The sequence below is a fragment of the Marmota marmota genome, unplaced genomic scaffold, assembly GCF_001458135.2.
Source record: "Marmota marmota marmota unplaced genomic scaffold, marMar, whole genome shotgun sequence".
Classification (NCBI taxonomy): Eukaryota; Metazoa; Chordata; class Mammalia; order Rodentia; family Sciuridae; genus Marmota; species Marmota marmota.
Window position 1 is genome coordinate 9,361,885 of NW_025999925.1, and position 26,646 is coordinate 9,388,530.

A 26,646-nucleotide genomic window follows, 5' to 3' on the forward strand; every position below is an offset into this window, starting at 1 on the left:
GATTTTTTTTTTTTTTTTGTAGAGGAAGAAAAATATGTTTATTTGAGGGCTTATGGTTTCAGAGATCTCAGTCCATACAAGGCCAGCTCCATTCCTCAGGGTTCAAAGTGAGGCTGAGCATCATGGCAGGAGAGGGTGACAGAGGGAGGCAGCTTCCATCATGATGATCCTCAAGCAGAGACTCCACTCTCCAGATACAAAATATATACCCCATAGCCACACCCTAGTTCCCACCTTCTTCAGCCACACCCTACCACTTATATTAATCCCATCAGGGATTGTCTATCAGTGATTTTTTAACAGATTTGGGAAGACTGATCAACATTATCAATATCAATGCCTGCCAGATTGTATGCATATCTTTATTCTTGAGAAAGCTTTAATTGGCTTAGCCTTGAACATTTTTCCAACAACCAGTTCTGCACAGCTTATAACATGTTCATCTCAAAGATATTTTCAGGGAGCTGGTCCTGGTGGCACATACCTGCAATCCCAGAGACTTCAGAGGCTTAGGCAGGAGGATCACAAGTTTAAGGTCAGCTTCAGCAATTTAGTGAGGCCCTAAGCAACTTAGCAAAATCCTGTCTCAAAGTAAAACATTTTAAAAAGGACTAGGAATATAACTCACTGGTAGAGTGCCCTGAGGTTCAATCCCCACTACTGAAAAAACATAACTTCCCCCGCCCCCCTGCCACTTCTGCTTATTGACTGGGTTTTGCTGGCTAAAGAGTCTTAACTCCATTCAATTAAGAACAGTGCTTGTCTTGTTCATTGCCCAATTTCTAGCGTCTAGCACAGTGTCTGGCACATCAGGTTCTTGATGTGTTTGTGAAAAAAAAAAGGATAAATATTAATCAGCTTAACATTTTCCACAGAGAAAGGCAATATGATATAGCTGCACCAATTTGAAACACAGATCTCCTTGAGGTTTCCACTTTATTTTAGCTTGACTTTCTTCCTCACAGCATAGAGGTATTACCAGCATTCTCCTTGCTCCAATGTGCAAATTCCAGACCATTTTATTTGCCCAGCAAGGAAAGGTTTTCTTTATTGCATTTTTTTTTAAACCAACCCATGTGTACCACTTCTATCCCCCTCATCACCACCTCTTTCTTAGTCTTCCACACTATCTTCCCATGCCACCTCTGGCTGAAATTTCCAGGCCTTTATGAATGTCCCATTAACTACTTTAGTTTCATATTTCTGTGTCTGTTCAATACTTAGGGCCTCACACCCACTCTACATCTGCTACTCAAACTTGAATTGACCTTTTGGGCTTTGTGCCCAGGGAACTAAGTTTTTTATATCAATCTCTTCCTCTCCAAACACATACATCCTCCTTATTCTGCTAGCTCTCCTACTCCTAAGTTTACAAGCCTACTCTCTGGTTGACATCATGATCAACTGCAGTCCCTTGAGTTCTCTTTGAAGTATGTCGGTTCCCTCTTAGCATCATTTCTTTGTCATCCAGTTCACACCCCATGGATCTCACTTCTTTTTTAAATTTTTGGTACTGGAAATTGAACCCAGTGGTGCTTTACCACTGAGCTATATCCCTAACCCTTTTTATTTTATTTTTTAAAATTTTGAGACAGGGTCTTGCTAACGTTGTTCAGGGACTTGCTAAGTTTCTGAGGCTGGCCTCAAACTTGCAATCCTTCTACCTCAGCCTCCCAAATTTCTGAGATTACAGGAGTACTGGATTTCACTTCTATTACTCTCCTATGTGCAACCTCAACTTACCTTCCTTTTCAGTTCTCTTCAGTACCCCTGCAAGCATGCAGTTCTTGCCTCCATTCATCTGCCTTTTATACTCTTTCCTTCAACTAGGATGAGTGTTACTGGAAAAAAAATATATGATAAGAACATATGAATAAATATATATGATAAAAATATTTATAAATATATAGTAAAATATATATGAATTAATACCTCTGCAAAAATAGGACTACAGTATTATCAAAATTCTCAAATCCTGTAGTCTCTTGCTTCCTTTAAAGACTTTTATAAAATTTTAATTATTATTTGACCCCTCCTTACTTTTGGAAACAAGCGTTTACTATCTGTTTCACAGAAGAAATGAAAGCTGTCAGAAATGAACTTGTCTCAACCACTCCTTGCTGGCACTTCTTCCCTCCCCAATACAAAGGCATCTGTTTCCACTCCTGTCAGTATGTCTTTCTCCTTTGCCCTTCTTCCAGTTAATGCAAATTAGTACCTGCAGCTCAACTTGTCTCTTCAGGGGTTATACTGTCTCCATTATCTCTTCTTTCCTTTTGGTTTTCGTGGTTGGCCTATAAACCGGATCAAATCACACACAGTTAAAATGTGACATACCAAAGTGCCATCCTCTACCTCTGATTTCTCTCTACCTGCCACCCTATCTTCTCCTTCTCTTTATAGGCAACCCTGAAATCTCTACTTCCTTACCACCACATTGTGTTTTTGTTATTTTCACTTACTTGTTTATTTATATACAGTCCTAAGGATTGAACCCAGGGCCTTACATATGCTAGGCATGTACTCTACCACTAAGCTACATCCCCAGCCTTTTTAAATTTTATTTTGAAATAGAGTCTAAGTTGCCCAGGCTGACCTTGAACTTGCCATCCTCCTGAGCTCTCCTGAGCAGTTGTGGTTACAGGCAAATGCCACCATGCCCGACTGTTTTTTACTAATTTTTTAAAAGAACTATAAACTTTTGTTTATAGTTTTTTGTTTATAGTGCAAACATATAATCCCAGCAAATCAGAAGGCTGAGGCAAGAGAATCACAAATTTGATGCCAGCCTCAGCAACTTAGTGAAGCCCTAAGCAACTTTGTGAAATCCTGTCTCAAAATATAAAATAAAAAGGACTGGGAATGTAGCTTATTGGTATAGCCCCCACTGGATTCAATCCCCAATACAAAAAAAAAAAAAAAAAAAAAAAAAGTCAGTGTGAAAGGCAAAAATAGAACAGAGTTAAAATTATCCTTGAAAACCCTTCAAATTTTCTGTAAAGTACTGTATACCATTTTGAACATATATACTATCAATCAAGAAAGCCTGCATAGCCAGTTTTCTTCTGCTATTGGAACAGACGGTTTTTTTCTTTAGTTGAATGCCAGATGAAGTTGTTGGCTTGGATTTGGGGGCCATGTTATAAGAAAAATATGTTTTTGTTTTTTGCCAAGCATGTATAATATAGTTAATATAAGTTAAGTAAGCCTAGGAGATAAGATATATATATATATATATAATTTTTTTTAGCTTGACATCTTTCATGATCTCTGGACTTATACATCAAACTGCCTACTCAATATTTTCTTTTGGATATTCCAATACAGATTATTTAAAATATATTTGTGAAAGCTGAAGAAATTCTACAGTCTACTTAAGAAAGGCATTTATCAAAAGGATACAGTGATGTGACAAGGGTATAGCTCACATGAGGAATGTTTCATATCTTGACTGATGTCCTTATTACAGGCAGATGTCCTCTAACACTATGCAGCTGGCTGCCTGGCTGGAGCCAAGGCAGCTTCAGAATGGTGGAATCTCTAGTCCAAGCATCTCACAAGCCAGAACCTCAGGCTGAATAGCTTTATTGACACTAGTGGAATTCATTTGCATCTTGGAAGGCACTGCAAATCTTTATTGGGCCTTTCAATGCCATACTTCATCCATTGGCTGTTACATTACCCTACAGATTATTTTCATGAGGACATCTTGACCAATCAGTCAAGTGAAATCTCAGTATTTCCTCACTGACCAGCCTGACTGACCATGAGAAGCCGGGTGTATTATGTGTATCAAGCCAACACCAGATACAAGTTTATATGACAATACACTTTACCTCCTCTTTATCACATACACCAAACACCATAAATAATTAAACGCCTCACAGTAGAGAACAAACATTACATAAAAAATGTAGCAACACTACTTAACTGTGGGCAACCTCACTTTGGGCACTCTAACAGCATGTAATTGTAATGGAACTAGACAACTTTCATGGTATCCTCTTTTTCTCCTGTCCTTATTCATGTCCTATAACATGCCTGCTGTTTTAGTCAGTTTTTTTTTTTCTCTGCTCTGACCAAAAGACCTCACAAAAACTATTTTAGAGGAGAAAAAGTTTATTTAGGGCTCATGGCTTCAGAGGTCCATTTCTCTGGAAATGAGGTAGTACATCATGGCGGAAAGATGTGGCAGAAGAAAGTAACTCAGAAAATGATACCAGAAAGCAGAGGATCAAGCTCAATTTACCAGGGAAAAACTATCTAGCCCAGAGGCTCACCCCTAATGACCCATCTTCTCCAGCCACAGTCTACTGCATGTAGTTACCACCCAGTTAATGCCTGTCAGCAGATTAATGCACTGATTAGGTTAAGGCTCTCCTAACCCAGTCATTTCACCTCTGAACCTTCTTACATTATCTCAGACATGAGCTTTGGGGGGATACCTAATATCCATAGCATAACACCTGCCTTATGTGTATATATATAGAGGATGTCTCCCTCCACCCTTCTATTTCTACATATTTATACTATCAGCTCCTTCATCTGATGAAGGCAGAACCAAGCAGGGACATTCTCCTTGGCTAACTCTGGGTTGCAAAAGGTAAGGTACTGCACATTTGGGACGTCCTATCTCCATCTTTTGCTGGCCATCACATTTTGGCTTTTTTTCTTTAGAAGTTGATCTCTTTCCATCAATCGTTGCTCCCTTTACAGAAAAGGAGGCTACAGTTTATACTCACATAATAATTCTTTTTTGTGTGTGTCAAATATATATTCAGTAAGGTTATTAAAAAAATTGTTCCCACCAGCAATGTATGAGTGTACATTTTCCCCCCACATCCTTGCCAATATTTATTGTTGCTTGTATTCTTGATAATTGCCATTCTGACTGGGGTGAAATGAAATCTTAAAGTAGTTTTTATTTGCATTTCTCTAATTGCTAAAGATGTTGAACATTTTTTCATATATTTGTTGATCAATTATATTTCTCTGTGTGTGTGTGTGTGTGTGTGTGTGAGAGAGAGAGAGAGAGAGAGAGAGAGAGAGAGAGAGATGTCTGTTCAGCTCCTTAGCCCATTTATTGATTGGGTCATGCAAATTGGTGCAACCATTATGGAAATCGGTATGGAGATTTCTCAGAAAACTTGGAATGGAATCGCCATTTGACCCAGCTATCCCACTCCTTGGATTATACCAAAGGACTTAAAATCAGCATATTACAGTGATGCAGCCACATCAATGTTCATAGTAGCTCAACTCACAATAACTAAACTATGGAACCAAACTAGGTACCCTTCAACAGATGAATGGATAAAGAAAATGTGATATACATATATATATATATATATATATATATATATATATATATATATTTCTGATGGAATATTACTCAGCCTTAAAGAAGAATGAAATGATGGCATTTGCTTGAAAATGGATGAAGCTAGAGAATATCATGCTAAGCAAAATAATCCAATCCCCCAAACCAAAGGCTGAATGTTTTCTTTGATATGTGCATGCTAATTCACAATAGGGGGTGGGGGAGAATAGAGTTTCTTTAGATTAGGTAGAGGGGAGTAGAGGGAAAGAAGGGGGTATGGGAGTAGGAAGGATAGTAGAATGAGTCAGATATTATTACTCTATGTACATATATAACTATATTCTCTATGTCATGAACAACCACAAGAATTAGAAATTATATTCCATCTATTTGTAATGTATCAAAGTGCATTCTACTGTGATGTATAACTACTTAGAACAAATAAAAAATTTTTAAAAAGAATATGTTGTATATTTGAAAACAGCTAGAAGAGAGGATTTTTGAATGCTCTTACCACAAAGAAATTTGAGGTGATGGAAATGTTAACTACTACTTTGATCATTACACAATGTACACATGTATCAAAGTACACCTTATGTCCCATAAACATGTACAATTATGTGTCAATTAAAAATAAAATTTTAAAAGTGAAAATAGAAAAAGAAACTCCAAAAAATTGTTCCCAGGTAAAATCATATAATCATTTTTTAATTTTTGTATTTCAGATAACATTTTTTATTTATTTTTATTTGTTCTACTTAGTCGTACATGTCAGCAGAATGCATTTCAATTCATTGTACACAAATGGAGTGCAACATTTCAATTCTCTGGGTGTACACAGTGTAGAGATGCACCGTTCGTGCAATCATACGTGTATCTAGGGTAATGAACTCTATCTGATTCCATCATCTTTTCTACCCTCATAAACCCTCCCCACCCTTCCTTTGCCCAATCCAAAGTTCCTCCATTCTTCCCATGCCCTTCCCCACCATCATAGATCAGCATCCACTATTCAGAGAAAACAGTCAGCCTTTAGTTTTTTGAGATTAGCTACTTCTCTTAGCAGAATATTCTCCAAATCTGTCCATTTACCAGCAAATGCCATAATTTTATTCTCTTTTAATGCTGAGTAATATTCCATTGTGTATATATACCACAGTTTCTTTATTCATTCATCTATTGATGGGCAATCAGTAACATTTTTTTTAAGTAACACATGACAATAGGTTATTTTTTCTTAACTCAGGTACCAAAAATATGAAGAAAAAAGTAATTCATAATTTCCTTAGCTACAGCTAACTATTGTTAATTTTTGGTTATAACCTTTACCATTTTTCTATAGAATCATAAGTAAGGACATTCTTTGACACTCTTATTTGTATCTAATCATCTTTCCATATTATAAAACACAATTATTATATTAATAATACTATTCTACTGCCTGTATGGGAAAATAATAAACTGGAAAATGTATATTTTTTTGGTCTCTATAGCCCCAGACAGTTGAGATTATTACCAAATCTATTTTATAGAAATATATATATCTTGAGATTCAGAGAAGGTAAGTGACTACTCAAAATACACACTCCCAAGTAAGTGACAGGAATAAAGTTTGCCTATGACCTATTGACTCTAAGTTGGTGCTCTCATAAGATAACACACATGGAGGGACTGGCAAGTGCATATTATCGTTATTTATTTTGAGAGGTAGCCTAAAGGAAGTCATTGCCTCAGCAGCAAGTTTTGATTTGTTTTGAATCTAGAAAACCTTCCTGAATTAAATCTGCACAAGAATTTCTGGGGTTGCAGAATGAACTTGTCTTAATTCAAAACATCATTTTAGCATACCAATATCAATATGTAATAAAATCCTACAATCAGAATTAATTTCTGATCAGGAAATATAGTCATACAACATTCAATAAAGCAGATCATTATTGAATAAGGGCATTTGTGTCCTTACAAAAGTAACAAGGAACCCTAGGGCCTGTGTATTGATCTTGTCTCATTAACCCCATCATATTTTCTTCCTCGGATACTGAGTGCAAAGTCTTGCAGGCATGACGTCTTGCTAGACTGTAGCAGGGAGTCTAACCTAGGATCCCAGAAACCTAGGGTTCTTGAACCAATACTTCTGAAGAATTTATGCTACTTCGTTGTTCTTTATTATTATTATTTTCTTCTCCTCCTCCTCCTCCTCCTCTTCCTCCTTCTTCTTAACTTGTAAATTCTCTGTTTTCCACCCATTGTCCTCCAAATCAATGGATTCTAGATACAGGATGTAGCAAATATCCTGTTGGTTCTTTTCCACATTGCTTAAAGTTGGTATGCATTCTTGCTTTCTCATTTAGTTCCTCTTGGGCTTTTCACTGTCTTTCTTCATTTTCCATTCAAAAATGTCTTGATCAAGATTGATTCACTTCTTATGCCTCCAAAGATGTGGACTGCTTGAGCGGTATCGGACCCTTCAGTGAAGCTTGGGTCTGAAAGTACACATTAAGAATATATCCCTGGGCTGGGGATGTGGCTCAAGTGGTAGCGCGCTCGTCTGGCATGCCTGCAGCCCGGGTTCGATCCTCAACACCACATACAAACAAAGATGTTGTGTCCGCTGAAAACTAAAAAAAAAAAAATAATAAATATTAAAATTCTCTCTAAAAAAAAAAAAAGAATATATCCCTGGGCTAGGGATATAGCTCAGTTGATGGAGTGCTTGCCTTGCATGCACAAGGCCCTGGGTTCAATCCCCAGCACCACACACACAGGTTAAAGAAGTCATCTTACACATTTGATGTGACGGAGCCAAGAAAAATGGGACAGAACTGGCTTTTCCTCTGAATGGGTGGGGAAGTCAATTAAACTCACTACAGGACAGGATAGAATTTATGTATCCACCAATTACAATTTACAAAGAACTGCAAAATAGCCCAAGGACAATAAATAAGGCTGGAATTTGATGACCAAGAGAATTCTATAGACATGCATGATTTTTCTAGGGTCCCAAAAATAAAAGCACTTAGTGTGCTCCAAATCAATTTCAGTGGGAAAAAAACTAGACACCCTCAGTAACACCAGACCATTGATACAAGTCCTTTCAGAACATTAAATTTCCCTGATAAATCTAAAACAAAAATGTCCTCAAATGCTAAAATGTTCAAACAAGGAAGTTAGAAAACATAGACAAAGCAAATATCAAAATTCATTAAGTAAAATATTCCAATCCTTATGTAAATTGTTCAAATTGCATAATTTCCTGAAATGTACCATGCCCTTCATAGTACAAACTAGACTTTCAAGAAAGATTCTCAAAACACAAGTAGAGCTAGAATCCCATTACTATGCACTCTTAGTTGTAGCTCATTGCTGCTGCAATTCTACATTACATTTATCCTTTGCTACCAACAAAATCATATTATTATTATTTTTAATGTTACTGGGGATTGAATCAGGGGGATATTACCACTGAGCTATATCCCATGTCCTTTTCATTTTTTTTTTTTTATTTTGAGACAGAGTCTTGCTAAGTTGCTGAGGCTAGCGTGAAACTTGTAATCCTCCTGCCTCAGTGTCTCCAACTGCTGAATTACAGGTGTGTGCCCCCACACCTGGTTAACAACAAAGTCTTTACAACTAATTCTTAGGTAGACTTCAGAAAATTTCTAAAGTATTTTTAAGGAAACAAAGATAATTATAAAATAATAGACTGTCATTAAAAACTTACTATAGAAGTTCACTGGATTAGACAAAGGGGAAGGAGGAAAGGGCAGGGGAATGAAGAAAAGGGTGGGGGACGGGAATATAAGAGAATAGAATAAATTGCTCCACATCATGTACAATGGCAAAAATGGGAAGTTATGCTCCATGCATGTTTGATATATCAAGATCCATTCTACTGTCATGTATAACTAAAAAGAACAAATAAAAAATTTTTAAAAAACCTTATTGCCCTCTTTTGCTATTTCAATATTCATATTTGAATCCTTAAGTGTCATATCTCAGTTCTCAATTTTACATACTGTATTACATATGCTGTTTTAGTCAGCTTTTTCTCACTGCTATGACTAAAGGACCAGACCAGAAACACTGTAAAGGAGGAAAAGTTTATTTAAGGGCTTACAGTTTCAGAGGTCTTAGTCTATAGAAGGCCACCTCCATTCTTTGGGCTCCAGGTGAGGCAGAACATCAAGAGTGTGGCAGAGGGAAGTGGCTCATATGGTGATCAGACAACAGAGAGAGACTCCACTCTCCCAGATACAAAATATATACCCCAAAGCCCCATCCCCAATGAACCACTTCCTCCAGCCCCGCCCTACCACTTCAGTTACCATTCACTTAATCCCTATCAGGGGATTAATTCATTGATTGGGTTAAGACTCAATCCAATCACTTCTCCTCTGAACCTTCTTGCATTGTCTTTCACATGAGCTTTTAGGGGATACCACATCTAAACCATAACATATGCCTACTACTAAAAATCAAATTATAATCTGGGTGTAGTGGTACATGCCCGCAATCCCAGCCATTTGGGAGCCTGAGACAGGAGGATCACAAGTTCCAACCCAGCCTCAGCAATTTAGTGAAACCCTAGGCAACTTAGCAAGACCCTGTCTCTAGAGAAAAAAATAAAAAGGGCTGGGGATATGACTCAGTGGTAGAGCACCTCTGGGTTCAATCTCCATTATAAATAAATAAACAAATAGGCAGGGGATGTAGTTTAGTGGTAGAGAGCCCCTGGGTTTAATCCCTTGTGTGTGGGGGACAGTAACTATTAAACATGTTCAATTTCATAAAGATAGCTAAATTCAGCAACAAAAATATCTCTAAATTAGAATCATCAAATAAGAGAAGCTCCAAGCTAAGGAATGTGATCAATATAGAAGAGTCAAATACAACTTTTATTTCTATATTGATCACAGAATGTATGTCTACCCTTAGGTGTTTACTCAAGAAAAATCAAAATATGTGTACACAAAAATACTTGTATATAACTATTAATAACAGCTTTCTTCATAATAGCCCAAAGCTGGAAGCAACCTAAATACCCTTCCCAGATGAATGTTTAAGAAAATTGTGGTATATTTGTGCAATGGAATACTACTCAGTTATAAAAGGAATTAATTAGCAATAAATGCAACAACACAAATTAATCTCAAGAACATTATGCTGACATACACATATTGCATGATACCATTTTCTAGTATTGGCAAAACAAATCTAGAATGACTACTCTAAGTAAATGGGTTGTTGCTAAGGGTCTGTAGGTGTGGGGAGGGATTAACTGCAAAGAGTTTGAGGTAGCACTTTTGGATGATTCGAATATTCTATATTTTGGTTGGGATATGGTTATATAATGTCTCAGTCCATTTGTGTTACTATAACAAAACACCATAAACTGGGTGTCTTATAAATAACACAAAACCTTTTCTCACAGATCTGGAAGTTGGAAAGTTCAAGATCAGGTTACCAGTAGATTTCATGTCTTATAAGGATCTGGTTCTGAGTTCATTGAAAAGCTCCACCTCCTCATACCATCACCTTGGGAGTTAAGAAATTGGCATATGAATGTTTGAGAAATAAAAACATGTAGACCAATCAGTCATGGTGGTGCACACCTGTAATCCCAGCAATTTAGGAGGATGAGGCAGGAGGATTGTAAATTTGAAGCAAGCCTCAGCAATTTAGTGAAACCCTAAGCAATTTGGCAAGATCCAGTCTCAAAACACAAAATGAAAAGGGCTGAGGAGGTAGTTCAGTGATTAAGCACCTGGATTGAATCCCTAGTATCAAAAACAAAAACAAACAAACTAACAAACAAAAAACAACCACAGCACAACAACAACAATCAGATCATAGCACAAAGGTGGATATCTTCATTAAAATTCACAAAATTGAAGGTCACAGTAGCTCATGCCTGTAATCCCAGCAACTCAGGAGACTAAGGCAGGAAGACTGCAAATTCAAAGCCAGCCTCAACAATTTTAGCAAGGCCCTAGCAACTCAGTGAGACCCTGTTTCAAAATAAAAAGGGCTAGGGAGGTAGCTTAGAGGTATACCTCATACACCATTCCCCAAGCCAAAATTCATTAAACTGTAGACTTGATTTGGTGGCATTGTTCTTTTTCTGGTATTCATAGGGCACATTACCACTGTGCTACATATATTCTTAGCCCTATTTTTGGTTTTTTAAATTTTTGAGACAGGTCTTGCTAAATTGCTTATGGCCTCCCTAAATTGCCCAGATTGGCCTCGAATCGGTGGCCCTCCTGCCTCAGCCTCCTGAGTTGCTGGGATTATAGGCATGTGCCACCATACCCAGTTATATTTTAATAAAATTTGGGGTATAATTTATGTAAAATAAAATGCCCCCAAATTAGCCAGTGCAGTTGTGGATGCTTATAATCCTAGCAACCCAAGAGGCTGAGGCAGGAGGGTTGCAGTTTTGAGGACATCCTGGGCAATTTAGTGAGGCCCTAAGCAACTGAGCAAGATCCTGTCTCAAAAATAAAACAAAGGTACTAGGGATATAGCTTAATGGTTAAGATCCTGTCTCAAAAATAAAACAAAGGTACTAGGGATATAGCTTAATGGTTAAGTGCCCCTGCAGAAAAATTATGAAAATATAAAAATAATGCAAACTCCCCAAATATATTTATACTTCATGTGTAGTAAAGTTCATGGGTAGAAGTAGTGTGATAGAAAGACTGAATCATCTTTCTGTGGTTGTTTTTAATTCTCCAATTCTTTCTTTCTTTGATGTGGATATATGTATATATTTTCTTTTTGGCAGTATCATTTTCTTAAATTAATAGAGTTTTAATTTTTTTTTGTTTTAGGAAAAAATTGGCTTACAGAAAATTCAGCAGATTGCATTGAGAATTCCTGTCTACTGCACTCATAGTTTTCCCTTTTATTAATATATTGGTACATTTTGTTAGAATTGATGAGCCAATATTGACACATTATTATTAACAAAAGTGCATAATTTATATTAAGGTTCATTCTTTGTGTTGGACAGTTCTATGGATTTTGATAGATGCAAAATGTCATATATTTACCATTACATTATCACACATTGTAGTTTCACTGCCCTAATAAATGTCCTATGTTCCACATGTTCATCTCTCCCCTCTTTGCTTCCTTCCTGGCAAACTCTGGCTGGTAACCACTGATCTTTTTACTGTCTCCATAGGTTTGCCAACTATTGCTTTTTTTCTCTCATATATTTGGGTAAGTATTATGCATACACAGTTTGAAGGCAAGTTTCTTATCTCTGCCATCCAAACAGATTACCTCCTATAACTCTTATGTAATTTACATTTCCCTGAGGATCTCCTGGAAGGTGGTAGAAGAGATCTGCTACTACAAGCAGCAGTCCAGATAGCATTTTCCCCCTCAGTATCCATTCTCCTTTCTTTTAGAAATAAAACAATCTCCCCCTGTCAAGGTTTACCTGAGCAAATGGCTACATTTCCTACCTTTATATATATATATTTGTAGATTAATACACAGTATCTTTATTTATTTTTATGTGGTGCTGAGAATCAAACCCAGTGCCTTACATATGCAAGGCAAGCACTTTACCACTGAGCTACAGCCCCAGCCCCTCCTACCTTTTTTATATCTCTGTGTAGCCTATGAGATATGAACAGAAAGTATAAATGAGAGAGACTGATGAGACTGAGAAAAATAAGACACTGACCATGTAATTTTAAACTTATATCCCAGTGTAGGATCACACTATCTAGAGGATATTATGAATTATTATTTTTACATACTCCTGTAAACTGGCGTGCTTGTAATCTGGACAACTCTGGAAGTTGAGTCTGGAGAATGGCAGTTCAAGGCCAGCCTGGGCAATTTAGTGAGACCCTGTCTCAAAATAAACATACACCCCTGGGTTGAATCCTACTGCAAAATAAACAAAAAATTCACTGTCTTGTACTTAAAAAGATCAAATGTATAATTTAAATTAGCACTTACCAATCATTTTGTAGTTGCTAAAATGTTAGCTGAAGTTTATTTTCTGCTAGCAATATTTTTTAAAAGATTAATTTTAAAACCTTACATGCAAAAATCATACTTTTTGTGGGGTTTGACCAAGAAAGCAGTGATTTAATCCTCAGTACAAACAAGATATAGAACCGATCCATCATCCCTTCAAATTCCCTTAAGCCAATTTTCAGTTAATTTCTTCCTGGTTACCACTGATCAGTATGGTTCTTTTAAAAAACAAGCTTTTATTTTGAAATGGTTATGGATTAACAGTACTGGGTACTTATTACCTAGTTTACTCCAATGGGGATCTCTTATATGACTGTCTACCAGATCAAAACCATGCCCTGAAATTACCCCACTCCCCACCCCTCACCCTGGTGCTGAGGGTTGAAGTCAGGAGGATCACCACTGAGCTACAACTCCAGCGCCTTTTAATTCTGAGACACAGTCTAAGTTGCCCAGGCTGGCCTTGAACTAGACATCCTCCTGTCTGAGCCTCCCAAATAGCTGGGTTTACAGGCCTTCCCCACCTCACAGGCTCCATTCCCTGAAAGTTTGAAGGTAGGTTTTTCATTACTTCTTTACCTGCGTTTACACCTTTGTTTTACAATTCTATTGTTTTACAGGAGCAGATGTGTTTTCCCTGAGATGTTTATTATCTCACCCCTATAATTCCTAGTCATTCTGTAGTCTTTTCCCTATTCCTACTATTTTCCTCCAACGTGTACGCACACACACTCTTTTTTTTTTCCCCCTGAGATATGTGCCACAGATGGTACTACTGTCGATACTCGAATTCCTAACTTCTCCCCCATTCTTAAGCAAGTGGTGGACACGTGTATGCGTTTAATGGTGGTGTTCCTGGTTACTTTTTGCAATGTTCGCTGGCATGGCTTCCTAGCCTCTCAGGGGAATGCTAGTGGCACTACATTCTTGCTGTTGCTCTACTCTTGTTCTTCATTGATCATTCTTTTATATTCCCGATATTAGAAAATGTCTTGGAGGACAGCGTGCAGGGACCCTTGAAACCGCTAGTACCCCTTCCCCCAAGTTTCCCCCTGCCCTCAGCTCCTCCTCCGCAATGAGCCGCCTTTGTCCTCCACCAAGGGCTCAGTCAAACTCAGGTTAGCCGGGCTGGGGAGCCAGGGGGTAAGCGAACGAAGTGAGGGGCGGGGCCTTGGTTCCAGTCTACGTCTGCAGCAAAGGGGTCTAGCCCCAGCACACCGCGTCCAAGCCCCGGCCTGATCAGCCCTGAGCGCGCGGCCGACGACGTCACGGGCCTGCGCGGGGCGCTTCCCTAGGCGCGCGGGAAAACCCAGTACGCATGCTTGGACTCGCTTGTTGTTGTTGGTGGCTGCTGCGGGAGGGGACGCGCCCTTCTGGTGGGCCTCCCTCGCCGAGTGGGGTTTCGCTCGGGTCGCCGCCGCCCTCACGGCCCCTTTGGACCCACCGTCCTATGTCCCTCCTCCCTGGGGCCGCACGCGCGGCGGTGTCCTCACGGGGCGCTAGGTGCCGGTCCCCGCCTCCCCTCCCCAGCCCCGTCGCCCCGCCCGCCTGGCTGGGCTGCGGGGTCGGGGGCCGAGCGGAGCGGGGTGAGTATTCCCACAGCCAACGCCGCCATCCTTCTCCCAGCTCTGCTTCCCGCACCGTCCTCACCCCACTCCTAGGACCGAGAGGAAGGGCGGGAGTGGGTGGGCGGGAAGCAGCCGAGTCCGGAACAAAAGGCCGGGGAAGCGGGGCCCTCGCCCCAGAACCACGGGCCCGCGCGGGCTGCCGCGCTGGAGCTGCTGCTTGGGAGAGTGACCAGGGCGCGCGACCCAGCGCCCCTTGGGCCCCAGTCTTGCAATCAGTGTCTTCAGCACTCCGGGGTGGGGGGTGGGGGGGCACTCCGCGGCCTCACCCTTGGGTAGTCAACAGTCTTAAAAGTCTTACAGATAGCCAGTCTTTGTGCGTGTAACATTGAAACAAAGGATATTAAATTACTGGAGAGTCCCACTTGAAGGGGTTTCAGATTCATTAAGTGCAGGAGGAATACTCTGATATTTATAGCTAGCACCACCCTTCCTAGAATTTATAAAAACAAAAGGTGGGATAAGGTGATGAGGAATAGTTAACCGACTTGTAGAAACATTTTTAGTTGTGGTTTAAAAAAGTATATGCACACACACACACACACACACACACTCTCACTATGAAAATTTTGAAAATAAAGTCGAAGGATGGCTACATGTCCTTTCAAAACCAAAAGGGAGCTTTGTTCATAAGGGCCACATAACATTGCATTGGTTAAGGTTTCGGGGTTTAGACTTCTATAATTACATCTTGTTGACTAATTGAGATACAAATTATTTCTGACTGGGAGAATATAACTCCTGAAAGGTTGTGGTTTTTTAGGATAGCAATCTTAAGCTTTTTTTGTTTTGTTTGGTTTTTTTTTTTTTTTTTGAGCCCAGGTCTTGCTATGTTGCCCCAATTCCTGGACTCAAGTGATCCGGAGTAATTGGGACCACAGGCTCCATCATTTTCTTCAATTTACCATTTAGCTTGCTCCTTCATTATCAGTTCAGCATATCTTTGCTAAAGACACACTTGGTCTGAGTCATGTTTATAACTATTATAGTTTGACAACAGCCTCCAGTTTTTAGTGGCAAAGGTTTAAATTTATGCTATTCAGGGCTGGAGAACATAGGCCCTATGCACTACTCAAATCTATCATGGAGTTCTAGGTAGAAGAATCACTCCCTCCTTGCTTCCAAATTGAAACTTGAGTACTGAGAAATTTAAAGTCTGCAAAGTACACAGTTTAAAATTGTTAATTTGTATTTTAATTGAGGAAACTAGTAGAAATAGTTCTGAACTGGATTCATTTGGATATGGAAATGTTACAAGATTATTTCCCTGTCCCCAGCTTTCCAACTACCATCTTATGTTTTATTTACCATAATCTTAACAGATCTTGCTGGATGATGGGACAATTGAATTAGGCGCGGGAGGACACACACACCATTGTGTGTGTGTGTATTGGGGGGGGGGGCGCTCGGATTTAACCCAAGGGTGCTCTACCACTGAGCTACACCCCCAGATGTTTTATATTTTATTTTTTATTTTTATTTTGAGACAGTGTCTCACTAAACTGCCCAGGCTGTGCAACTTGAGATCTTCCTGCCTCAGTCTCCTGGTTTGCTAGGATTACAGGCATGGACCACCTCACGTAGCTAGGCATAATGTTTTGTGAAATTGTATCTTGATAGCAGTTCCTAATGCTTAGTAAGTTTCTGAGAAAGCACCATTTTAGGAAAAACAAGTAGGATGAAACTTATATAAGTAGATTGCTTTGGATTAGGGTTGCTTTTATTATCAATATCTTTGAAGCCTCCAGATATGTTTAGGACCTTAGTGGTTGTATTTGAATCATAAATATAATCAGGAACCATATAAGAAGAGATATAGAGATCATCTGTTGAAAACAAATGTATTAGGGGTCAAGCAGGCTGGGTATAAAACAACTGGAAAGTAGGGGAATGGAAAACAAACTACCTGAAGGTATCCTGCTTGCAGAGAAGTTGCTAGAAATAGGCAGCAGCAGAGGCTTCTCTAATGTTCCTGGCATCCCAGGCCTTGAAGTGTCTGATTGCATTAGTTATAGGATCCAAGAAGAGTAATTACTAATATGAATTTAGCTTTGAAGTTAGGATTATTTTATATCACTGTCATGTAATATCTTTCCAAGAAAACCTTTTTAATATCCTTTCTGAGCTCAATAACCTACAATGGTTTCTTATTGTTCACTGTTTTAAATGGAATCTCTTTTGAGTTTTAAGGCCATTTATAAACTGCTTGTTCCCTGCCTCCCAGATTTTCCTGTAATCCTCAATCTTCTCTCTAGTTAGTCTCTTTACTTGCTTACTTAATGTCATTTTAACCTGTTCCTATGTTCACTGCCACCCCCACTCCTATTTCTACCTTACTGCTTTCCTTTGATTGCCTCTTATAAGTCAGGGATTAGCTGAAATCTAAGTCTTCTAGGGCATGATTCTGGGTACATACTACCCTAGGCCACCCTTAATAGCTATTATCTTGGGGCTGGGAGTGTGGCTCACTGTTAAAGTGCTTCCCAGACATATAAGAGGTCCTGGGTTTGACCCCAGTAGTACAAATAAGAAAACAAAAATATTAGGCCAGGTGCAGTGGCACATGCCTGCAATACCTGTGGCTAAGGAGGCAGGAGAATTGAAAGTTTGAGGCCAGCCTCAGCAACTTATCAAGTTCATCAGGAATTTAGCAAAACCCTGTCAAAAACAAACAAACAAACAAATTAAAAAAGAACTGGGGATGTGGCTCAGGGGTGAGTGCTCCTGGTTTCAATTTCTGATACCCCCCTTTCCCCTCAAACAGAGCAAAACATAACAATTTACCTAAGTGCTATGAGGATTGGAGTTACCACAGTTCTTGATAAAGGCTTAATATATGCTATTTTAAATTATTGTTTTAATCCATACACAGTCTTTATATGATGATTATATAATTTGTCATCACTTTTTACTGTCTTATTCTCTAATGTTCTTCAGCTTGAAGCTTTTTTAAAAAAATTTGATTACAAACTGTTGAAGGTAAAAAGCATGTACTAGTTTTTGCAGTACTAGAGAATGAATCCATGGGCTCTTTACTGCTAAGCTACATCTTCACCTTGTTTTGTTTTTTTCCAGACAGGGTCTCGCTAGATTGCCTGGGCTGAACTTGAACTTGAAATTCTCTTGACTCAGCCTCCTAAGCTGACTGTGCTACTATTATCCTGACTATTCCTATTATCCATTTTTCTCTGTTGATTATAGTTTTAAGTTTATATCCTATTTTATTCCAAAAGTATTTGAGGTAGCTTATAAACATATGTAATAGCATGCAGAATAAACTGTATGCCATGGTGCTTGCATGTAACCCCAGCTACTCTAGAGGCTGGGGTAGGAAGATCACAAGTTCATGGCCAGCCTTGGCAATTTATAGAAACTCTGTCTCGAAATGAAAACTTTTTAAAAAGTGGGCCTGGAGATGTACCTCAATGGTAGAGCACCTCAGGGTTCAATTCCTAGTACCACAGGAAGAAAAGAAAGATAACAGGGTCATGAAAATATGAAGTTTGGAATAGAAAGGTGAGATTAGGATAAATGACATTGAAATATTTTTTGTGAAAAGCTAACTTTTTTTTTTCTTGGTATAGTTTTTAAAGGTAGGCCACAGCCAATATGATTTTCATGGTTGTGAAATTAAAGAAGGAAATGCTACTTGCTCTACAAAAAGCATTTTCTGTGTGAAAATCATTGTGAATCCATTGTCTGAGAAGGCTCTAGTACTATGAATTTCCACTTATACAAACCTCATTGAACTCTGTAAATTGTCATATTTGAGTAAAATGAAAACATAAACTTAAACCACCAACTAACTTCTAAAGGCTTTCAACTGGAATAAAATAAATAAGGCTACTGTTCCATTTTAGCCAGTCAAATATTGCCTTGCTCTGTATTTACTTCATAAAAACCTTTCCCTGTGTTTGTTTGATGGAGCCCCAAACTACTTGCATTCTGGAGCTGCCTAATTTATGAACTGCTGTCTACCCAAATAAATTCTTTAAAATTTTAATGTGCCTCAGTTTATCTTCTTATGCTTGGAAGTAAATATTTGCTGAGTGAAATGCAATTTGTAATTTAAAAAAAAAAGTTAAAGGATACTCTTGAGAAGCCCTAGAGTTAAGTTCTCCAAACTTGTACTTGTTAAGCCATAACCAACTTTCCAGTGTTTATCAAAGGACCAAAAGTGTTTTTTTGTTTTTGTTTTTGGTTGGTTGGTTTGTTTGGACTGGGAATTGGATGCAGGGACACTTTACCACTGAGCTATATCCTCAGTCCATTTTTAAATTTTAAAATTTTGAGACAGATTCTGGCTAAATTATTGAGTTTGCCACTAAATTGCTGAGACTGGCCTTGAATTTGTAATCCTTTTTCCTCAGCCTCTCAAATTGGTGGGATTATAGGTGTGAGCCACTGTGCCCTGTTGTAGTGGCATTTTTATGGACAGTTCTTCATTGTGTGGGACTGCCCTACACTTTGTAGGATGTTTATTATACCAGCTCCCTGAGCGCTAAAAGGTAATAGTAAACTGTGACTCCTCTTTCATTCTCTCTTTCTTTCCCTCACTTCTTCCCTCCTGTCTTTCTTTCTGAGGTAATGGGAATTTAACCCAGAGGCACTCTAACACAGAGCTATATCCTCAGCTGCCTTATCTGTTTCCTTGTTTTCTATTTTAGATAATTCTTTTTTCAAGGCTCCCTCCACCCCGAGTACTGGGAAGTGAACCCAGAGTGCTCTACCACTGAGCTACATCTCCAGTCCTTTAATTTTATTTAGAGGCTGGGTCTCCCTAAATTGCCCCAACTTGCCTTGAACTTTCTATCCTCCTGCCTTACCTTCTTGAGTAGCTGGGATTATAGATATGGGTCACAGGGTTAGGTTCTTTTATAGATAATTCCTAAAATTTCCCCTGATACTCAGTTTAAGCCCATTACAGAAACAAGCCTTTTCTCTTATACTTTATGAAAGTGTCCCTGTTTTCATACGTAAGTGCTTCCTCTTGATTCCATGTTGATATTGATAGTTTTGGTTCACTCACCTTGACAAGGGACTCCTCTGGAGAGGGGTTGATGGTCAGAGTGAGCAAGTGCCCCTTCAGCTCCCTTACTACATTTAGATTCTTCCTCTAGATGTTAGGTTGGAGAGCAGGAGGATGTCTATGACCAAATTTATAAAGGGTAGATTTTTTTTTTTTTTCCTGTACTCAGAAGAAACTTTCCTTTCCAATTGATAATTTATTTATTTATTTGGTACTGGGGATTGCATCTGGAGCACTTAACCACTGAGTCACATCCCCAGCCCTTTTAAAAACATTTTGAGACAGGGTGTCACTAAGTTGCTTAGGGCCTTGCTAAATCAATTGTAACAGGAGTTTACTTGATGCTTTGACCATATCCCTTATGGCTTTGAAACTTACCTTTTTTTTCTTTTTCCCAATCTCCTTCTCCCTGATCTTCTCCTCCTTGATCTTCTTTTCCCTAACCTTCTCCTCCCTCATCTTCTTTTCCCTGATTTTCTCCTTCCTGCTCTCGTCTCCCAAATCTCATTTTCTCTGAATCACTTCTATAAAAGCCCCTGTTCCTGCTGATGGGCAGAATCACAGCCTTTGGGACAGGAGTACTCTGTGTTTCTCCTTTGCTAGCAAAGCAATAAATTGTCTTTTTATTTTTTCTGAAAACCACATTTTTTTCCTTTATCCATTATTGATGGACACCTGGGCTGGTTTCATAATTTTCAGTCCTTTTTACTTTTAATTTAGAGACTGGGTCTTGCTAATTTGCCCAGACTGGCCTCGCACTTGTGATCCTCCTTGCCTCAGCCTCCTGAGTGGTTGGGGTAATGGGCATGTGCCATTGTACTTTGCTTACTACTGACTTGGTATCACAGCATTCAGTTTACCACATGGCTTTACTTTTTATTTATAGCCATGCATGTTACATTATTGAGAGAGAACTGCTTTAAAGGAGGATTACTGGGGCTGGGGCTGTAGCTCCGTGGTAGAGCGCCCACTTTGCACGTGTGAGGCATTGAGTTCGATCCTCAGCATCACATAAAAATAAAGATATTGTGTCCAAATACTACTATATATATATGACACACACACACACACACACACACACACAAAGAGGATCACCAATGGGTGTTGGAAACCAATAGAGAAAGTGCAGCTCAAAGTATTTCTCTGAAGGGAATACAGAATGGTGAAGTGAAATGTCTTCTTATCTTCTTCCTAATGGGATGTCCTGCTATGTAAGTCAGAGCAAACATCAGCAACCAATAGAGATTCTTCACTTCCAATCCAGGTACAATATTGCCTCCTGTTTAACTTTGATTTGGGATATATGTTATGGAAGAGAGAGAGAACTGAACCCTGCTGTCTAGACTGACTGGACTGGGTGTGCTGGGTGTGGTGGTGCATACCTATAATCTCAGTGACTTGGAGGATGAGGCAGGAAGATTGCAAGTTTGAGGCCAGCCTTCATAATTTAGGGAGGCCCTGAGAAACTGAGACCCTGTCTCAAAATAAAAAATAAAAATGGGGATGTAGTTTGGTGTTAAACCCTCCACTCCCTGAGTTTTATCCTTATGATAAAAAAAAAAAAACAAACAAAAACAAAACTGAATAGAATGCCCCTTTTTGGATGCTTCCCTGAGCTCTTTATTGGATTGCCCAGGTCTGTGCCTTCCATGCCCCACCTAGGCTTCCAAATACCTTAAAATTCAGGTTTTTCATTAACTCTATCAAAATGGTTCATTGATTTGGTCTTTCTCTGTTTCCATTGAACCCAGAGGCACTTTACTACCAAGCTAAATCCCATATTTTTCATTTTATTTTTTAAAATTTTAAGACAGGGCCTCACTTTGTTGCTTAGGGCATTGGTAAATTGCTGAAGCTGGCTTTGAACTTGTGATTCTCCTGCTTCAGCCTCCCAGATTGCTGGGATTATAGATGTGGCTTGGTCTCAGTTTTCTAGCATGAGTATCCCTCAGGTTTTCTCTGATACTGATTAAAAATGCATATTTTGGGGCCTGCAGAATCAGGTAATCTTTTTGGCTAGGGCCTAGGATTCCACATTTAAATTGTACCCTGGGAGTCTCCTTGCTCTCTAAAACTGGAAGACTTCTGCACAAGGAACTTGCTAGGTAAGTGGTTAACCAATCTAAGTGAATTCAAGCCAAATTGTCATTAAGGTAATGAATTGATCAAAATAATCCATTCCTATATTTATAGTAAAGTAAAATTCTTGTTAGGAAGGACAAGTAGAGGAAGTTGCCTAACTTTATTAGTCAAAAATGATCTTAAATATTTAAAATACATAGCATGTTCTGTGATATTCACAGTTTTGTAAATGATCTTAAATTCTGAGAAATTTAGTTATATTTATTACAGTGATTTGGTCTCAATTTTGATTCTGATACACACTGATTTATAGATTCATCAAAAGAAATGTCTTGGATTGGGAATATGGCTCAGTGGTATAGTGCTTACTTAAGTAAGTGTATGAAGCCCAGGATTCAGTGCCTGGTGCCACCAAAAAAAAAAAAAAAAAAAGCTGAGAAAAGATAGATTTTTTTTGACAAAAACAACAACAACAACAACACAAAACAACAACAACAACAAAAAAAAAAAAGCAAAAAAATTAGCCAGTGTGGTGGTTCATGCCTGTAATTCTAACAAACTCTGGAGGCTAAGGCAGGAGGATTGGATATTCTACATCAGCCTCAGATCCTGTCTCAAAATTAAAAATAAAGAAAACAATAATAAAAGACTGGATATGTAGCTCAGTGGTAAAGTGGCCCTGGTCTTAATCCCGAATGCTACAAAAACAAAACAACCCCCCTCCCATTAGATTAAAAATCACATATAAGCCAGGCATGGTGGCACATGGAAGGCTGAGGCAGGAGGATACCAAGTTTAAGATCAACCTAAGCAATTTAGCAAGACCCTGCCCCAAAATAAAATGGGGCTTGGTATGTTGGGGATGTATCTTAGTGGATAAGTGTCCCATGGGGGTTCAATCCCTAATATAAAAAAATATCACAAACAATATATGGAGAGTGTGGTAGTGAAAAAAAGTTTTTAATTGAAAAGAATAATTTGAACAATGATTATAAATAAAGTTAGAATTCACTGGGTCTGCTTTTCTGAAAAGACATTTTTGGATAGCACCAGAGTAAGTTTCTTCATATTGTCTTGTCTGAGGGTTAACCTATAGTTTGGAAAGACTAGTCTTACCTAGTAGGGAAAAGTCATTTCTCCCCAATCTTTAAAATCTATTGAAGCAGTTGAAAAAATATTTTGAAAACAAACCCCCAAAACCAAATCTTTTCATTTAGAGTAAGAATCAAGCAAAATAGATGTATTAACAATTTGTACTTTATGACAGGAGCTCTGAATCATTTTCTAAGTCTTACTTAAAATTAGAAATGAGAGGTTTATTGTTTAAGATGAGATCAGTATTGAAATTTGTCTTTTTACCGGCAGTTCACATGTGTTCTGTTGTTAACTGTTCTGAATTTAGTTTAAGATTGCTTAAATCTGGAAACACAGGGCACTTCACATGTCTTGGGTTTTTCATTTGCTAAGTAAGGATTATTCTTGCTTAATAAACTGCAGTTATAGTTATTCCTATTTTTTGCTCAATTTTTAGCTATCTCATAATAGGAAGCTCTAAGATTATAATTTCTGCTTTAAATAGTCAGTGAGTTTGATAGAGGATCAAAGAGTAAAACAATTTGAAAAGTATGTATGAAAGTGTTGATTGAATTATATTTTCATCTTTAATGACTTGAAATATTCTTAATCAAAGAAACAATTATTCAATGGTATTTCATTATTGTACATTATGGTGATTCAAGTTGAGATAGATATCTTTTTAATATATATTATAGTTTCTGATTTTGTAATCAAGCAATGTTTGTATTACTATATATAACATCCTTCAGCAAAGCCTAGTCTGTAGATGATTTAAAAAGTCTTCAACTAAATATTAATTAGTGTTTTGATATTGAGTCATCTTGCTTGTAGCACAGTGCTGTTAATTAGATAAACTGTGGCTATTGAGTGAAATTTTATGTTTCAACTAACATTTTCAATATTTCAGTAAATCCTAAGTAACTGGAGGGCTTAAGAAATAAGTGTGTTTACTTGTTCTCTTTTGTTATTAAGAGCTTGCTTAGGGGGCTGGGGTTATGGCTCAGTGGTAGAGCACTTGCCTGGCATGTTTGAGGCACTGGGTTCGATTCTCAGTACTGCATATTGATAAGTTCATTAAATAAAGGTTCATCAACAACTAAAAAAAATAAAAAATAAAAAAGTGCTTGCTTACAGTCAGGCATGGTGGTGCATGTCTATAATCCTAGTGACTTGGGAGGCTCTGGCAGGAGGATAGAAAGTTTGAGATCAGCCTCAGAATTTAGTGAGGCCCTAAGAAACTTAGTGAGATCCTGTCTCAGTATAGAAAATAAAAAGGGCTAGGGACCTGGCTCAGTGGTTAAATGCCTCTGGGTTCAATCCAGGTACCAAATAAATAAATAAATAAAATACAAAAGTCAAATTTTCTTTGATTTAGTACCTGTTAATAGATCTCAGGATAATCATCATACAGTTGGATGAACTATTCTGACTTTCCATGTCAGTCTTCTATTTTATTTTCAGTATTGGGGTACTGAACTACACCCCCAGCCCTTTTTTGTTTTTTTGTGACATGGTCTCACTATGTTGCCCATGCTGGTTTTAAACTTTTGATCCTCCTGCTTCAGCCTTCCAAGTCACTGGGATTACAGGCTTGCACCACCACACCCAGTTTCCAATTTAGCTCTGCATCCTAGCTCTGAGGGATGGAATAGGTTCTTTTGCCATCTATGTGATGCTGATATAGAGTCACTATTTCCAGCCTAGATTTTTCTTTTCTTCTGAGTTCAAGGCTTATCTCAGAATGCCTGCTAGACTCCTTTACTTGCACATCCCACAGACATTTCAAACTCCAATTCATTTTTGGCTAAACGAATCCTACCTCTCTAAAACTTGTTCTTCCTCTAGGGATTTCTGTTGTAGTCAGTACACCACCACATACAGCAGGAAACTTGGAACCATTTTTTAATCTTTTCTCTTCCTTCTCCCTCACATACCAAAGCTTGTCAGCAGTAATGAGTATATTATCAAAATGATACTGATGCTAGGCACAGTGGTACACACCTGTAATCGTAGAGACTTGGAAACCTGAGGCAGGAGAATGCCGCGTCCGGCCAAGGGAGCCGAGTCCGGCGAGGGACGGCGAGGTTAAAAGACACACAGGACACCAAGGTTCTTCATCCAGGAGTCAATACTCTTTATTGCTAACACACCTTTTTTATACCCCAAGCAGCAGAAGTGGAAAACTACCCAAAAGCAGGAGGGAGGGGGGAGAAATTTAGTTTCAACATCTATTATTGTCAGGTACCGAAACCTCCCTTAACAATAAGTCCATCAGACCAGAAAAGGTCAAGGCATTCCCGTGGGATACATATGTCTCAGACGGACAAGCAGGAACACAAAAACCGCAAGTTCGCCATGGCCTTGTGAGTTGGCCACACTGGCATGCAGAACAAACTAGTGGAGGTAGGGCTCCAGGGGCCAGGGTGGACCTGCTGCCAACAGGAGAATAGTAAGTTTGAGGCCACTCTTGGTAACTTGTCTCAAAATAAAAAAAATAAAAAAATAAAAAAGACTGGGGATAAAGTTGAGTGGTAAGGAACCCCAGGGTAAAATCCCTGGTACCAAAAAGAAAAAAAAAGTTATGAAACCCAGGTTTAGAGTCTCATCTCACTGAGAAACCAATGTCAGAGAGGAGTGTTAGGGAAAAAGGATTTATTCAGTGGCTGAAGAATGGAGAAGAGGGAGCTTTGCTTACAAATCAGCTTCTCAATTTCAGTGGGCGGAAAGGCTACAGATACTGGATAGGAATAATGAGGGGGAGGGATAAGCTAATAAAGGGGAGGAATATTCATGTCTTTTCTGGGAATCGATGGCAATCTTCCAGGAACTTGAGTGCCACCTTTTGTCATTCCTTTTATAGTCTGGTGTTTCCAGTTATGGTGGCTGGTAGGTGCCTTCGAGGAAGAGTGGCGTGGGGGAGGGAGACTACACAAGTCTAGGTCAAGATAGCCCTGTACTACTGTTTAGGACAAACATTTCTCAGATGATTAACATGTCTACATGCAGAGCTGAGTAGAATCTGACCCAAAGATTAAGGCAACAAAGGAGACAGACCCAATATGAAGACAGGGATGCCAAGCCTTTTCATTCCTTTCCAGTCCCCCATCAGATATCTGTAGGCCTAAATGAAGAGTTAGTGTTTTCAGCACTGACTTCAGGTCCCCAAAGAAAAACCTAGTCAATGGTTGGGCGTAATCTACAGCAAAACTAGTGATGGAGTAATAATATATTGCCCAGCTGTGTGATCTCCCCAAATTATTGATTTTTAAGTCAATTAAGGACAATTGAAGCCATGCCTGGGTGATGCATCCTATAATCCCAGCAACTCCAGAAGCTGAATCAGGAGAATCACAAGTTCTAGGCCAGTGTTAGTAACTAAGCAAGGCTCTAAACAACTTAGTGAAACCCTGACTCAAAATAAAAAGGGCTGGGGATGTGGTCAGTGGTAAAGTGCCTCTGGGTTCAATTCCCCAGTACCAAAAACAAGTGAAGATAGAGGAGATATATATATA

At 38.8% G+C, this 26,646-nt stretch overlaps 1 protein-coding gene across 10 annotated transcripts in view; it reads left to right on the forward strand.

Moving 5' to 3' along the window:
- Window positions 1-13,631: 13,631 nt before the first annotated feature.
- The window catches only part of Atg10 (autophagy related 10), a 302,604-nt gene continuing 289,589 nt past the window's right edge, over window positions 13,632-26,646 (forward strand). For 2 of the 10 annotated variants that reach the window (XM_048800230.1, XM_048800228.1), the window contains exon 1: window positions 14,663-14,907. The gene's annotated coding sequence lies outside the window, so the exon portion shown is untranslated. Of the gene's footprint in view, window positions 13,877-14,662; window positions 14,908-22,007; window positions 22,081-26,646 lie in introns of those variants that run through there. The other 8 variants (XM_048800222.1, XM_048800223.1, XM_048800224.1 and 5 more) reach the window with 7 other exon arrangements.